The 17,542-nt window shown below is 33.5% G+C and overlaps 1 protein-coding gene across 2 annotated transcripts in view; it reads right to left on the reverse strand.

The window, feature by feature from the left end:
* The window catches only part of NOVA1 (NOVA alternative splicing regulator 1), a 149,177-nt gene that overhangs the window by 100,391 nt on the left and 31,244 nt on the right, over positions 1-17,542 (reverse strand). Inside the window, exon 2 of one of the 2 annotated variants that reach the window (XM_008708826.2) lies at positions 315-416. The exons of the other annotated variant lie outside the window; for it this stretch is intronic. The gene's annotated coding sequence lies outside the window, so the exon portion shown is untranslated. The remainder of the gene's footprint in view (positions 1-314; positions 417-17,542) is intronic. 2 annotated transcript variants of the gene reach the window in all.

The raw sequence follows: 17,542 nt of genomic DNA on the forward strand, positions 1-17,542 counted from the left end.
TCTTAGATAATATTGGTTTGGTTATATTGAAAAATAAATTGCTTCTTTTAAGCTTCATTAAAAGTGAAGTATTTATAAAAGCACTTTAGTTTCATATGCTTTTAGAATTAAATAATTGCCAAGGAGTGCATCCATTTGTTTGTTATTCAATTCAGTACCAATCACAAATTAGATGACCTTAAAATAAAATTTAGAGCCAGGGAGAGCAGCACTAAGTTTAACTGACCTCAATACATTTTTAAATGATGCTTCCCAGTTATTTGTTATTCTCTTATTGGGTTTTCCAGTCTAGGACGGGTACACAAGAAACTTACAGTCTATGTAGTACTCCTAGTCAGTTTCACTCTGCAGATGGCACAGTGGAGAAATACCTTCTGTACAGGACCATGTACAATTTCTTCTGCAGCTGTCAGCACCTAGGGGAAAGTGCGCTGTTAAACAGTTGCTGCGTTCCACCTCAGAAGTGGCTGCAATTCGGTGGTGGGTGAAGTGACTCCTGTACATATATACAGGGATGAAAAGTACTATAGAAAATGAAAATATTTAACAACAAAAGTGGCTGTCCAAAAACTGTGCCACAGCAAAACAGAATACATCATTCAGTTACAAGAGCCCTACACAGATGGGCTACCGTTCATTTAAAAATCCGATGTTAAGAATGATTGAAGAAAAAAGTAGAAATACAATTTTCAATTCACAATGTAACTATAAGTCAATGTTAAAACACATACGTTGAAAAATTAAACCCAAACATTGTATTCTGATTTATAACATTATTTCTATAGTAATTTACCTAATAAAACCAAGCAAATATATACAATAAGATTCTTCACTATGGTCAGCTAACTTAATGCTTTTGTTTTAGATGACAATTCAAGAGGAAGAAAACAAAATAGATGAGATATCAGAATTGAAGCATAAGTGACATGAAAATATCTTAAAAATGTAAGGAAACCCATTCTGAAATTCTGAATTACTTTATATAAAAAAACAATTTTATGAGATAACTAGTCTTCAACAACTAGCAATGGTTAAATTCATTTTTCATATAATAGAGCTTTAAAAGTGAAATCATACAAAATGACAGCTTTTCTTCTCCAGAGTCACACAGAGTTATAATCTAAATACAGTCTTCATCCTTAACTCATATCAATGAGTTAACTAAGTGCACAATAACTCGAATTCATTAACACAGAAAATTATTACCGTCTTACTTTTACTACAACACCCTTTCTACATAATTTATATTTGATAGAATTAAAAGATCAAATTAAAAAATTATTCTCTGAGAAATATGACTGAATCAATCACAAGGCTGGAAGGCACTGTCTTTCTAATTTTTTATCTCTAGGCTCAGCTATTATGTTTATGCTACTCTAAAGAAGTAACAGTTTACATTACTTCAAAATATTCACATTTAGATTCCTGAAACAGATTGAGGGTTCTTTGAAGCAAAGCCCAACAAATCTGATGATTAAAAAGCATCCCATCCATCAAACTTCTGAATCTCACTTGCCATAACAGAATTTATGTATTTATTTTCACATATACTCAGTAGAGTTAGATAGTTGACAATTTCCTTTCAGCTTCCTTAAATTCTTTCTAGAATAAGGCATACTGTAAATAAATATTACTTCCCTTAAGTGACATAGAGGTAGTAGAGGAGGAAAAAAGGATAGTGTTTGTCAGTCTCTTTATTAAAAGAAGACACAGATCAGAGAGTTCTAATCTGGAGTCCAAGTATGGGATTTAGCTAATCTAGGAATTCTGCAAAATTTCATGCTAAAATAAAGACATATTATATGGGTCCACAAGCACATTTTTCTAGGGCAAGTGGGCCATAAGCTTTTGTGAGGTTCTCAAAAGGTTCTGTGACTTCGCCTCCAAAATTTAAGAACTACTGATAAGTGAAATGAAGACATTCAACTGAGTAGGAAGCAGTAATCATTTAAATTAAATGTGTAACTCTGAGCAGCTGTTTCTTCTTTTGTACTATGAGTAACAGATATAGGGATGTTTCAAAATCTAACGAAATAATTCACATAAATACATGGTACAATACCTGACCTATTATTATCAGTAATAGTAATAATTGTTCAAAAAAGCTATCTCAAACAACTAAAACTTCCTTATAGGTCCCCTCTTTGTTTACTGCTACGTAACTTCATATTAGTTTTATTTAGCTGCGTCTTCTACTTTTATTTAGCTCTACCTTCTACAACATCATAAGCTATGTATTTCTATATTATTTTACATACAAAAATGTTAAATACAAGTTTTGGAACACTGCTGTGTATTCCTATAGTCTACATTTCCCACAAAGTTACACTGGTCCCTTCTATGACATTGTACTTACTTTGAACAGACTCAGATATTGAAAATATTTAGCTTCAATTGTTTATATAAAATAATTTCATTTCCTTTATCAGTCTCTCCTTTCATTCTCACAATATACAAACTGGGGCACCTGGGTGGCTCAGTCAGTTACGCGTCTGCCTTCACCTCAGGTCATGATCCCAGAGTCCTGGGATGGAGCCCTGTGCCGGGCTCCTTGCTCAGAGCGAAGCCTGCTTCTCCCTCTGCCTGCTGCTCCCCCTGCTTGTGCTCTCTTTCTCCCACTATCTCTCTGTCAAATAAATAAAGTCTTTAAAAAAACAAACAAAAAATCTAAATTTGAAGAACCTATTAAGGGAATCACATTTTCTGAAGAGGTTGTACAAGCAATACTCTTAACTTTCATAAATCATTTTCCCTATTCCTTTCAGTGTGTCTTTCTGAAGGTAAATGATTCAACATACATTCACACATGCACAACCCTTAAAAAGAATCTGCGAGTGATGACATCTATAGATTAGCCATACCCTTAAAATAAATTCACAATATTATAAAGAGCATTACAAAATAGTGTTTATGGTGCTCTTCAAGATTGCAGCAACTTTTCAATACTCATCAAAAATGACAAATGAATTTTTACCACATATTAAAGATTCTCAGTGAAGAAACTGAAACGTTTGCTTATATATGTACAAAGTAGCAGGATACGACAACTATGTAGTTGGTTCCCAATCATTTCAAATGGAAGGAACCTTTTCTAGAGTCTTCCCATGATAGGAGTTACAATTTATGCATTCACACATTAATAAAATATATAGCAGTAAGATAAAAAGGGAAAAGTCTTTTCGTAAAGGTAAAGGAGTAAGAGAGAAGCATATTAAAGCATTCAGAGTACTGCAACACAAACAGGAGTAGAATATACAGCACATGTAGAGGTCAGTGAGAAGGACAATAGGCAGAGGCCCAATTAGGCTAAAGAATAGTAGAATATTTTATTCCAAAGGGTGGCATCTTGAGAAGCATTTTACAAAAATCACTCTAGCAGCAGCATGGAAGATGAACTGAGGTATGGATGATTCAAATGGGATGACAACAATGGGAATATATAATTAGGAATAATCAAAAAAATCTATAAAAAACAAAAGTGTGCTACTATGTAAAAACACTGGGAGAGTAAAAATTGTGAGATAAGTCAAAGCTATTTCTAAAGTTTGAGTACAGAAACTAGCATTCCTTCATTCATTTATTCACTCAACAAAAAAATTGTCTCCTAGGAGTCAAGTTCCATTTAAGACACTAAGTAAAGCACTGAACAAAGGAGCCAATAACTTGCCCTTTCAAAGATTATTTGCAAATGAAGGACACAGATAAGAAATAAACTATTAGATTATAATAAAATGTATGGAAATGCTTCAGGTATAAACCAAAAAAAAAAAAAAAAAAAAAAAAAAAAAAAAAAGCAAGTAATAGGAACAGACTGACAAACACTATTTTAACAGAGTAGTCAGAGAAAATCTAAGGAAGCAGCATTATGTAAACAAAGAATGAAATGACATGAGTCTTCAGACTATCTGGGGTAAGAACACTACATAGAAAAGAACAGTAAGAGCAAAGTTCTGAGACAGGAACAAGTGATCAAAGTTTTAACCTAGTGTCACATCACATAAAACCTTGTAGACCATACATAAGGCCTTTGGACTGTTAAAAAAAAAAAAAAAAAGGTCTTATAAAAAGCCACTGCAGAATTTTGACTGGGGGAGTGATAGAACTTGTTTAATCTTTTTGAAGGATCACACGAGCTGCTATGGAATTGATGGTAGCCAGCAAGAATGGAAATACAGTAGTCCCCCCTTATCCACAGTTTCACTTTTCACAGTTTCAGTTACCCTTGGTCAACTGCTGTCTGGAAGCATATGATCCTCCTTCTAACATATCATCGGAAGGTCAACAGTTGCCTAATGCTACATCACGATGCCTGTCACTAATCTTACTTCTCGTCACATAGGGGTTTTATCATCTTACATCACAAGATGGCTAAGCCCAGTACAATAAAATATTTTGAGACAGACCACATCCACATAATTTTTATTACAGTATATCATTATAATTATGCAATTTTATTATTAGTTTTTAATCTCTTACAGTGTCTAATTTATAAATGAAACTTTGTCATAGCTATGTATGTATAGGAAAAAACAGTGTACATAGCGTTCAGTACTATCTGTGATTGTAGGCATCCATTAGGAGACTTGGAAGATCTACTCCTTGTTGGTACTACTGTACTAGCAAGACCATGGTGGAATTTACATAACAATATGAGGTGGGACTGGTAATCAGAACTCAAGACGGAGAACAAAAAATCATCAATCACGTATTTAACATTCAGAAGTCAGACCAAACATGTGAGGACCAACTGCTCCTCCATAACTGAAACATGTTTAGTTTCCAGAACTGCCTACCCATGTCTCACTTTGAGTGAGTCAACCAACTTGAGAGTTTGCTTCAGTCTTAATGGAGTTGGACAGTGTTGTTGTCAAAGAATCTATATCTAGTAACAGGGGGTCCAAAAGACTGGCAAGAGGGAAGACTGTTATCTTATCTCTCAGTTGGACTTCCGCTTGCATTTACACTTGCTTACCATCCCATGCCCACTCCCTTTCCCCAAGCTTATTTGAGGAGAGGGAGAAAAAAAACTCAAAAAACCCTCAAATTGGGAAAGCGGGGTAGAGCAAACCAGAGTCACTATCTGTAATAGCAAAGAGCGACTGTGAAAGTAGCTGAGCTTGAGCTTCCAGACCATGGGGATCCCAGCAGCCAGAGGCTGTGAGTACACTGGAGACGTAAAAACTGAGAGAGAAGACAAGTCAGAACTGGATGGTGTGACACTACAAAATATCTCACCCCTGAAGCAAGTTTTACACATGTGCTGCATCAGGAAGCCGGTATTTGTCTCTCTTTCCCCACAGAAGGCATCTGGTCTAGTCAGTGTTCAGCAGAGGGGCAGAAATAGAAAAATAGAAACACAGAAAAACAAAAGCTCTTCCCTTTCCATCTCTCTCCTCCAGGTATCAGAACCCAGGAGAAGAAACAGGAATTTAAATGAAAAGCAGATCACTTTCCACTCACTGGAGTGAACAGGCTGAATGCCTAGATACAACTCCTTCTATACTCCAATCTCCTAGAAAAGCCGAAGTGGCACTGAGTAGAAGGGGGAAAATCTGAGTTTTAAATTGGGCTATGAGGTTAAAATTCAAACTAGTCAGATTAAACTGACTTTAGTAGATTAAAGTCAGATTAAACTGATCTTCTGAAGTGTCCAAAAAACTATGACATTTTCTTGAAATGAATAAAGAAACAAATAAAGTGACTTGACAAATCACAAACAAAAGTGCTACTAGAGAAAAATTAAACCGTTCTATGTTTCCAACCTGACTTAATTCTCCATCTCAATTCATATTGTATTATGAAATGGTTAGCACCAATGAGCTAGTAGGTGATTTTGATTTCTTATCTCTCCGAAATATCTACCAATAGCAGGCTAAATGCCTGCATTAACAGTCTTACTTCTTATTCTTAAGAACACCTGGTAATGACATAACTATAGGCATTTTATAAGGACTTCCTCAGATTTTCCCCTTATAGAGAAGTTAAATACTTTGAACATTTATAAATAATTTTAGATCTTATTACAAAAACTAACAATTACTAGGTTGTATAGAAGCTAAAAAGTAAAACCACCTAAATAAGACCCCAAACTTAAAAGCTTGTAGAACAAAAAGGCTCTAGTGAAGCAAAAAGCAAAAAAGAAAGAAAAAAAAACAGATTAGAATGTTTATTACTTTAAAGGAATACTTTCAATATTCACAATGGAGTAATCTAAAACACAATTTTAGAGAATATTCTGCTCTGACTCATAGCTTAATAATTCAGGACTTTCCCTCAAACTGAATCATGTTCTTTCCAGTCATTTAGTATTTAATGGGAATTCCCTAAAAACTCAGATATATCCTTTAAAATAAATTAAGTAGTATCAGTATTTTACTTGACTAAATTATACATAAACTTATCTCTGTTTAAATGTCACATTTTTAGAGAATTCAGGAACCTATTATATTGATGTTATTTTATAACACTTTATGTAAAGTTCCCATTTATTTTATAGTCATTCATCATCCTAAATTATGCCATGTATATTCAACATATATTTTATCAGTCAGTCCTTCTCAGAGATACAACATAATGAAAAGAAAATAATGTGAGTCAAAATTATAAAACTAAGTTCTATATTTGTACCTTTTTCTAGTTTATTTTTTAACAGGATATACGAATAAATATTATAAGTTGTAAATTAAATTTCAAAGTAAGAAAAATCATACAAACTCAAGTCATCCAAATTCACATGTTAATTCACTGTTAGTAAAAAATATTAGCCAGATTGTCAACACATTATTAAGGGGGAAGAACGTAGTTGGAAGACTGATACTACCCAACTTTGAGACTTACTAAAAAGCCACAGTAATCAGGACAGTGTGGTATTGGTTAAGGAACAAACTGATCAATGGAAGAGAACAGAAATAAATGCAAACAAACATAATCAACTGATATTTGACAAGGGAGCAAAAAAAAATTCAATGAAGAAAGGATAACATTTTCAACAAAGGATGCTGGCACAACTGGACATACCCAAGTTAAAAAAAAAAAAGATTCTGGATGCAGATAATGAAACTTTCATAAAAATTAGCTCAAAATGAATCAAGACAAAGAAATAAAACTCCTAGAATATAACATAGAAGAAAATCTTGATGACTTTGGGATTGACAATGACTTTTTAGATACCAAAACCATAATCAGTAGAAGAAAAAAACTAAATTGGAATTCATTAAAATTAAAAACAACTTCTCTGCAAAGGAACATTGTTAAGAGAATTAAACAACAAGCCACAGGTGGGAAGAAAGTGTGCAAAACACACATCCAAATATACAAAAAACCAAATATACGAAGAACTCTTAAAATCCACAAATGAGGAAACAACAAAAAAATGGGCAAAAGATCTTAACAGATATCTCACCAAAGATATCTTACATATGGCATGTAAGCATATGAAAATATGCTAAACATCGTAAGTGTATTAGCTTGTTAGGGCTGTCATAACAAAGTACCACAAACTGGATGGCTAAAGCAATAGAAATTAATTGTCTCACAATTTTGGAGGCTAGAAGTCCAGAATCAAGGTCTTAGCAGGGTTGGTTCATTCAGAGGGCTGTAAGGGAAGGATCAGATTCCAGGCCTCAATCCTTGGTTTATTGATGGCAGTCTTCAGGTTTTCATGGAATTCTTCCTGTATGTATATCTCTGTGTCCAAATTTTCCCTTTATATAAGGACACCAGTCATACTGGATTAGGACCCACGGTAATAACGTCACTTTACCTTTATTAATTCTGTGAAGACCCTATCTCCAAATAATATCACATTTTGAAGTCAGGACTTCAAAATATGGATTTGGGATGGGGGACATAATTCAGCTGAGAACAGTATGTCATTAGGGAATTACAAATTAAAAAAACAATGAGATACTACTACACATCTAGTGGAATGGCTAAAATTCAAAACCCTGATATCAGCAAATGCTAACGAGGGTGTAGAACAACAGAAACTCTGTTTCATTGCTAGTGGAATGAAGAGTGGTTCAGTCATTTTGGAAAACATTTGACAGTTTCTTTCAAACTAAACATACCACATAAGCCAGCAACCACACTCCTTGGTATTTACACAAATGGGTTGAAAACTCAGGTCCACATAAAAATCTACACACAAATGTTTATAGCAGCTTTCTTCATAATTGCCAAAACTTAGAAGAAACCAAGATGTTCTTTGATAGGTGAATGAATTAACAAACTGTGGTATTTCCATATTACAGAATATTATTCAGTGATACAAAGAAATGAGCTATCATGGCATCAAAAGACGTTAAAAAAAGCTTTAAATGCATATTGCAAAATGAAAAAAAGCCAATCTGTATGATTTCAAATATATGACATTCTGGAAAAGGCAAAACTATAAAGTCAGTAAAACAATCCATCAGTGGTTGCCAGAAATGCATGGGCGGGGGGGGGGGGATGAACAGGTGGAACACAGAGGGCAATCAGGACAGTGAAATTGTTCTGTATGATATTGTAATAGTGGATACATATCACTACATGTATATGTAAAAACACAAAGTGAATTCTAATGGAAACTATGGACTTCAGTTACTAATGTATCAATATCGATACATAAATTGTAACAATTGTACCCCATTAATGCAAGATGTTAATAATAGGAGAAACAGTGTTCTGTACAGGAAAGGTAGGGGCAGAAAAGGGTAATTGGCAACTCCTTGGACTTTCTACTCAATTTTCTGCAAGCCTAAAACTGCTCTAAAAGTTGAAGTCTAATAATTAAAAAAAAAAGAAAAGTAGCTGTTTTATTAAGACAATCAAGAAGTGGAAGGTTTAGGATAATTACATGGAAATAGAAATAGGCCTAAAAATTTATCACGCAAATGATGACAATGTTATTTTTTCACCAGTTGTCAAGAAAGTAAATTATGCAAGAGATACATTATATCTAATTTAAAAATATGTGACTTGAGTGCAATGCAGGTAGAGAAACAATGGTAACACTGTTATGATGGCTGATATGCAAATAAGCTTATCAAGATAAAACTTTTTTGTTCCTCATTTTTCCACTGACATTCTTTTGTAAAGCTATTTTTTTATAGTCTTACCAAAAAACGTTTTCATTTTGAAGCTTCTTTTTCAAGTTATTGCACTTGAAATGGAACACAGTGAAGGAGCATAATAAGCATTTCATGTATTCAAAGTAAGAAATAAATTTAAACATACGGCTAACCAAACTTGCTTTCATCACACGCAAGTAACATTTCCAGTTTGTACGATCTCAGCACATATTAAGCTATATGTTTATAAAGGTAACTTATGCCACGAAACTCAATAAAATTGTCATCTATATATAGGAAAGCTGTATCTGGGAAACAAGGTTTAAATAGGCCAAGACATTTTGTTAGGTTTAATGTGCTATTTTAATTTCAGAAACCCAGATAATGCCATGGATATAACAGTATCAAGAGTTTGAGGTTATATTTTTAAAAATATCCATGCTATACTTACTTTAATCATTCTAAAATTCCCTAGCTTATCTGATGATATGAGGATGGAACTAGGTGATATTGTCTCAGCAAAATGAAATAGAAAACTTCCGACTAAAAGAATGCAAGAATAAGTTTTTCCTCCCTGCCTACATATTACATGTCTTACTTGGACACAACAGAAAATTCATATGGACAAGGGAATTTTAAATTAACCATGACATGAATTTTCACCAAGAGGGAAATAGTTCTCTACCCTTTAAAATCTTTTTTAAAAAATTATTTTTTCTAAAGTGCATAGATCTGTAGATCTATCTATACCTCTGTGCAATACACTTTATCATGACTCTAAGACCATCCCCTAATTTAAGGATGCCAAAAATGTACATGCATCTTTCAGAACTCCTTATAATGTCTATATTGTATTTTATTATATTTAATAATACATGTCCTTGGTGGGAATGCAAGTTGGTACAGCCATTTTGGAAAACAGTGTGGAGGTCCCTTAAAAAGTAAAAAATTGAGCTACCCTACGATCCAGCAATCGCACTACTGGGTATTTACCCCAAAGATACAGACGTAGTGAAGAGAAGGGCCATATGCACCCCAATGTTCATAGCAGCATTGTCCACAATAGCTAAATCGTGGAAGGAACCGAGATGCCCTTCAACAGATGACTGGATTATGCTGTGGTCCATATATATTATTATTATATATGGCCCTTCTCTTCACGAGCCGAGATGCCCTTCAACAGATGACTGGATGAAGATGTGGTCCATATATACAATGGAATATTACTCAGCCATCAGGAAGAATGATTACACAACATTTGCAGCAACATGGATGGGACTGGAGGAGATTATGCTAAGTGAAATAAGTCAAGCAGAGAAAGACAATCATCATATGGTTCCACTCATTTGTGGAACATAAGAAATAGGAAGATTGGTAGGAGAAGGAAGGGAAGACTGAAGGGGGGGTAAACAGAAGGGGGAATGAACCATGAGAGACTGTGAACTCTGGGAAACAAACTGAGGGCTTCAGAGGGGAGGGGGGTGGGGGATTAGGATAGGCCGGTGATGGGTATTAAGGAGGGCACATATTGTATGGTGCACTGGGTGTTATATACAAATAATGAATCATGGAACATTACATCAAAAACTGGGATGTACTATATGGTGACTAATATAACAAAATAAAAATTATTAAAAAAGTAATAATAATACATGTCCTTAAATGCAAATTTTCTCAAATAAAAAAGAATGAGTATTAGTTTCCTCTATCACAAAGTTATAGGAATATAATACTGAAATCATTCATTGTGATAATTTAGTAAAACTTTATTGAATAAGAAAATATACATTTGTTACCTATGCCGGGTAAAGACACAGGACAGAGACTATCAACAAAGTGATGATCTATCTACTGAGGTTTCTGGAGATAAAAATCAAGCAATAGCAGTCTTTACCCAATTCATAGAAAAATTAGAATAAGGGATAAAATTGCCTAATTTTGAGATTTTATTTAATTTTTAGTAGTTGGTAACTCCCTGCTAGTTGCCTATCCTATAACAGTCTATTAGTATAACATGGTAGTTATGACAGAACTTGGGGGCAGACTGTGAGCAAATCCCATCTTGGCCTTTAATTTTACAGGCAAAAAAAAAAAAAATATATATATATATATATATTTGCACGTATATGTATATATTTACATATGTATATATGCACATACACCTTTCATGTACATATGTATATGTTAAGTAATATAATTAATGTGTGTCTCTATATATTTATGAATATGTATATATGCATATATATATACACACACATATATATGTACCACACATACATACATGCTTTGGGTAAATCACTTTATCTCACAGGATTATCATGTGAACTAATTTAGTTAATATACAGAAATCATGCAGTTATAACTGTCCCTGGGTCACAGTAAGTTCATACAATTATTAGCTATTATTATTATCGTTGTTGCTCTACTAATGTTAAGTTTAATATACCAATGTTCCCAATGTTCTGAAGAATATGATTTACACATATTATATCATTCAAACAAGGTGAATAAGTTTGGAGACTACTGCAACTGAAACAGAAAAAAAGCATGGAATTTTGAAATATATTTGGGATTTTTAGAGGGAGTAGAGGAAGAACTGCGGGCAGGGAGTATCTCTTGTCACAAAATACTTTTAACTCCCTTGAATTTAAAATCTATTTGCATGTTATATGAGATTTGTGAGTAGAGATAATAGAATTGCATCCTATCCCAAACCTTCTTTATTCTTTAACAGCAGCAGCTGACACAGGAGAATAATTTCCTGTTTCGCTGTGCCGACAGTACATCGCCTAGATTCAGAAATTATATCCTCAGCAGGAAGGCAATAGGTTTCTGTCTATACTGAAGAAATAGATGGATAGAAAAATTACACAAATGGAAATGATTTATTATTATTAAAAAAGAAAAACCAAACTATATTGAATAGAGTTTATTTTTAGCTAGTAACATGCTAAGTAGAATTAAGTTTATTTTAAATTTCAAGTGTTTGACCATATTTTTAAAAAATAAAAGTTTTATTTATTCATAATCTTTAAATCCAGCAAACAAACATATTTCTACTTTTCCTGAAATTTTTAAACAAAGGAAAAGTTTTAATAAAATCAACTAAAACTTACTGGTCCTCTGATTTTATTTAGTTTTACCCTAGTGTGTAGAACACTGTGTCCTAGTTCAGACAGTAATGCCATTAAAAAAAAAATCAGAAAAATGGTGGTAAACAAAAATTAATAGTTTATATTAATTTTGTGTTACCAGAAAAATTACTCTTCATTCAATAAGTAACTTCTATATGTACATTTGTGAGTATATCTATATGCAGTATATTTATAAACTACTAGGTTTTCCTCTAACTACTCCAGTGACTTGCCGTATTTAAGGTGATTTTTAAGTTGTACGTTAGTTTCAGTAACTCTAAATGTCATGAAGGTATTGTGGACTTCTGGTCTATAATGATAAAGTAGCAGTCTCAGGTTCTAGAAGTTCCCAGATTCAAATCTTTCTGCCATTTACTAGTCATGTGGTATTAGGCAAATTACTTATCATTTTGTTCCCTCATCTATAAAATGAGGATAATAATAGTGTCTCTCTAACAGGATTTGTTTGAAGATTAAATGAAAATCTACATTAAAATACTTAGAACAAGTCTAGCACATGGTAAAGATTTGATAAATGTTAGTTGTTGTCCATATTAATAATAATATTACTATTATGGTTAGGTATGGCAGATTCAGCACACTCCCTTCTGAAATTCCACTAAAATAACAAAAAAGTGCAAAACAAAAGGACAAAGAAAATGGCAGAGAGACAACAGCAAACAAGAAATTAAACATGGTTCCAAAAATGAAAAACTCGGGCACAAGACTAGTGATTCAGCACAGCAGAGGAAGCTGAAAACTAAGTGGCAGGAAAAGAGCATGTATACAATCAAGATGATTTGCCTAAAGGAACTCCAGAAAGGTAGAGGTAATTTTAACAGTGAATACTGAGGGATTCTCTAGAAGTCAATACAGAGAACATTTTCACACACAGGTGAACTACCCTATTCTACATGTCTTTCATTTCTAGAAGATCAGAGGGTTGAACGTTTTGAACAGAGACGTTCCTAACTTAGAACTAACAAGCATAACATAGATAGGAATTAAGAAACAAGGGTCGATTGGATCTGAACTGGTTCCTAAATGTTGGTAGGTAGATGTAAACCATCCAGAAAGAATATTTGCAGATTCACTGGAGAACATTTAAGATCCCAGAGAATAGACATATAGATATCACAATCTGGCATCTCCAAGAAAAATTCTGGCTCTTTGCTTAATCATCCTTACGAAGCCATCTAGGCAACAATTCTTGTCCCCAGACACACGGCTTCCAACCAAATCTGCAGTACCTCATTAAGTCAATGTTTTCAGAAAAGTCTCCAACATGAAAGACTAAAATCAATATAAATAAAGTATTCAAAAGAAATACAATACAAAGAGCAGAAGAAATCTTAAAAAATATTACCCTCATAGACATAAAAAATGATAATTACAGCCACAAAACAAGAACAATGTACTATGTAAAAAAAAAAAAAGAAATAATCAGAGAAACAGTAAGAACATTTAGAAAATAAAAATAGCTTAAATAAAATATTCAATTAAGCAGAAAGTCTAGAAAATGTCCTACTAAGTAGAATATAAAGAAATGAGAGAACAAAAAAGGAGAGAAAAGAGAACAGGAGCAATGCTTCATAATTCTAAGGAAAGATTATTTTAGAGAATACAATTTTATACATAAGCTAATATCCAATCAAAAGTGATGATGGGATGAAGATATTTTCAAGTAAGCAAACTTCTATGGCTCTTTACCAAGAAGAACCTGAAAAATAAAACATACTTCTGTAAAAAAAAAAAGGGGGGGGGGAGGAGTATGGGATTCAGGAAATAAAGGATCTAGCATGGGAAAATAGCTAGAGAAAGTCTCAAGACATGGTGAACACCATGTATAAGGAGTAGAAAGCAACCAATCTAGATTAAGAACATACCATTATAGAAAGAAAAGACTCCACAAAAAAAGACAAATTTGATACGGTGTTTAAAATCATATTTGAGCATTGAAAGAAATTACTGGTATGCATATAACATGTTGAAACATTTGGGGGAAAAATAGTAGGTACACAAAAAATAAGCAAATAAAAACCATGTAATTACTAACTGCAGAAAAAAGAAAAAGTTGTAGGAGAAAGGAGACAATTATAATGCATCACTTCACTCAAAAAGGAACAATATTTATAATATAATAGTGCTAACTTAATGCAAAATTATTGGATAGGTATGTTAAGAAAATGGAGTGATTACTGTGTAAGTGTATGAGAGAATGAAGTGACACAAATCTAAGAATAATCTCCAACTAATCAAAAGGGAAATTAATACTGAAAAAATTTGATAAATCAATAAAGAACAGTTTAAAAGTATTATTTAAAAATATGGAAATGCCATAAGAAACAGCTCCAAGAGTGCAAAGTGACTGCTTCTGGGGCACAGGGCTGTGGAAGATGGCAAGCAGTGAAACAGGGGAATGCATTATCTGGTTTCAAGTCTTTTTGTTCTTTTTTAAGGTTTTATTTATTTATTTGACAGAGAGAGACAGCCAGCAAGAGAGGGAACACAAGCAGGGGGAGTGGGAGAGGAAGAAGCAGGCTCCCAGCGGAGGAGCCTGATGCGGGGCTCGATCCCAGAACGCCGGGATCACACCCTGAGCCGAAGGCAGACGCCCAACAACTGCGCCACCCAGGCGCCCCTGGTTTCAAGTCTTTTAATACTATTTTATTTTTTAACTTTGGCAACATGTTTAAGTTTTTAAAATCAACATAAGAATGTAAATTAGATAAACTGCCTACTTATAAAGTGAAATACTACAGGATTGATGTCAATTTCTAAATTTTAACATAGTAATACCTAAATTATCCAGCACCAGCACAGCTTCACATAAAAGGATCTGGACATGGATAGAAGCTTATATCTTCAAGTGACAAAACTTTCCTTTTTTCACAATTTTTTAAAGAGATTTTTTTTTAATTACCACATATATTCTTTTTTTTTTAACGATTTTATTTATTTATTTGACAGAGATAGAGACAGCCAGCAAGAGACGGAACACAAGCAGGGGGAGTGGGAGAGGAAGAAGCAGGCTCATAGCGGAGGAGCCTGACGTGGGGCTCGATCCCATAACGCAGGGATCACGCCCTGAGCCCAAGGCAGACGCTTAACCGCTGTGCCACCCAGGCGCCCCAATTACCACATATATTCTTGAGTGATCAATTATTCCTTACCTTCTTGATGATTAGGTGTTATTGTGCATAGCAATTATCATACCTGTACCAGGACCTCTGGGGTATACAGAATACTCTGTCCTGCATTAAATAGCCCAGGTCTGTCTTTTTTATAATTTTAAAATAAGAGTTTAAAAAAAATAAAAGAGTAAAATATAGAATACTATGACTTACTAATGATTCTAATCAATAAAACTGATTAGAACTTGAAAAATACTTAGAATGCAAAAACAAATTATCATAAAAAATTAGCAAGCCCACTGTACTTACTAAGTGCCACTGTCCCAAGCCCTTTTCATTTACATTTCAACTCTGTGAGGTAGGAAGTATTAATTTTCCCATCTTACAGATATGAAAATGAAGGCACAGAGAGGCAAAGTGACTTGAGAAGTTAATAAGGGAATGAGTTGAGATTTGAATCCAGGCAATTTGATCCCGGAGGCTGTTATCATTACTGCTCTGTTCTAACATAGCATTATAAATCTGTTGAACACAATATATTGTCTTTGACTATTTGGAAAACACTTTAGAATTCTGTAGGCTCTAAAGAACATAACTACAAACTATTATTATGAACATATTAGAGACATATGAAAGTGTGTTCAAAATTAATATAATGCCTGGGGTGCCTGGCTGCCTCAGTTAGAAGAGCATGCAGCTCTTGATCTCAGGGTCGTGAGTTCAAGCCCCACGGTGGTGCAGAGATTACTAAAAAAAATAAATAAATAAACTTAATAAAAATTAATATAATGCCAGATACCAAAAAATAGTCACCTTATAAACTTAAAAATTTCTCCCACAAAAATTTTAAATTGACAAAACAGTATATGTATAAACTAAATGTTTCCATCCATTGTTTGTCATTTGCTATCTTGCTGCTAAAAATAGTAGTACCACTATTATATCTGGTAAAATCAATAAAATATAAGCAATATAACACAGAAGAAGAAAAACATTACCTTTAAAAGAATCACAATATGAAAACCTTATTAAATTTACCTAATAACAATATTATAATGCATTGATTCTAAGACACATTCTCTTCCACATTTGCTTTCTTTCTTAGTACATAGAGTAACGGTTTATCTCACAAGCAGTGGTACTTTAGACCTAATTAAATATGGTAACTAACATTACAATACGTCAAGCACTATTCCAATTGCTTTATACGTATTTACTAATGTAACCCTTACAACAATTCTGTGTATTGTATTGTAGTATTATTACTATTCTTATCTTACATATGAGAAAACTCAAACCCAGATTAAGTAAATTGCTGGAGCTTACACCGGCTAATGAATGGAAGACAGAAAATTCCAAATTCAGTAGGAAATCTAGTTCCAAAGACTAGGTTTTTAAATATTTAATCGTACTGTCACATTACTACACATAATTTGTCCCTTTCTCTAAGACCTGCTAACTTTTAATGCTTTTTTCTTTTCTGAAACTGCAACGGCTTTTAAGTAGAGCACTTTCTGTAAACAGAATCTACTGTTTCTTTGGTTGTATAAGAATAAAGACTAAAATTAAAAGTAGAACTATTTGGTTGCCAGTGAATAAGGAACATAAATGGAACAATTAGTCAGCATTCATTCTTCAGTTCCCTGCTCAGCTGCTTCTCACCCTTTCTGTTGTCATCCCTTGGGATATAAACCCTCAAAATACTTTCAATTCTGAGGGAGATGTTTAAGCAGTGAATTGGCATACATGTGATGTAGAATAATAATTCTTTTCTTAAAGCAAAAGTTCCAAAGTTTCCACTGCACAATTTCAAATTCATGCCTGAAGAAATGATGTACAATGGCTACTTTGAGTGTTGAAGGAGGAAATGTCACACAATTTTAATTACAATTAACTTTACCAATAATTTTTATGTGGATCCAAGTCATTCTTCTTTGGTAAATAAGGAGAACCTCAAGCACTGCTAATTAAGGTAAAAATCAAGAAGCCTTTCTTGCATAATTTTGTAATCATATGTTGCTTTATACTAAGACGATACCAGTTACTGAGGTTTCAGTCTGCATTCTGATAAAGTTTTTACATACACCATTACTCAGTATAGCTCCTTGCAACAAGTACTACATCCATGTACATACTGGGAAACTGTAAAACAGAGAGATCAAGCAACTTGCTCAAAGATGATAGAGTTGGCAAATGATACGGCAGAAATTCACACTCAGTT

The sequence above is a fragment of the Ursus maritimus genome, unplaced genomic scaffold (genome assembly GCF_017311325.1).
Source record: "Ursus maritimus isolate PB19 unplaced genomic scaffold, ASM1731132v1 scaffold_36, whole genome shotgun sequence".
NCBI classification, from domain to species: Eukaryota; Metazoa; Chordata; class Mammalia; order Carnivora; family Ursidae; genus Ursus; species Ursus maritimus.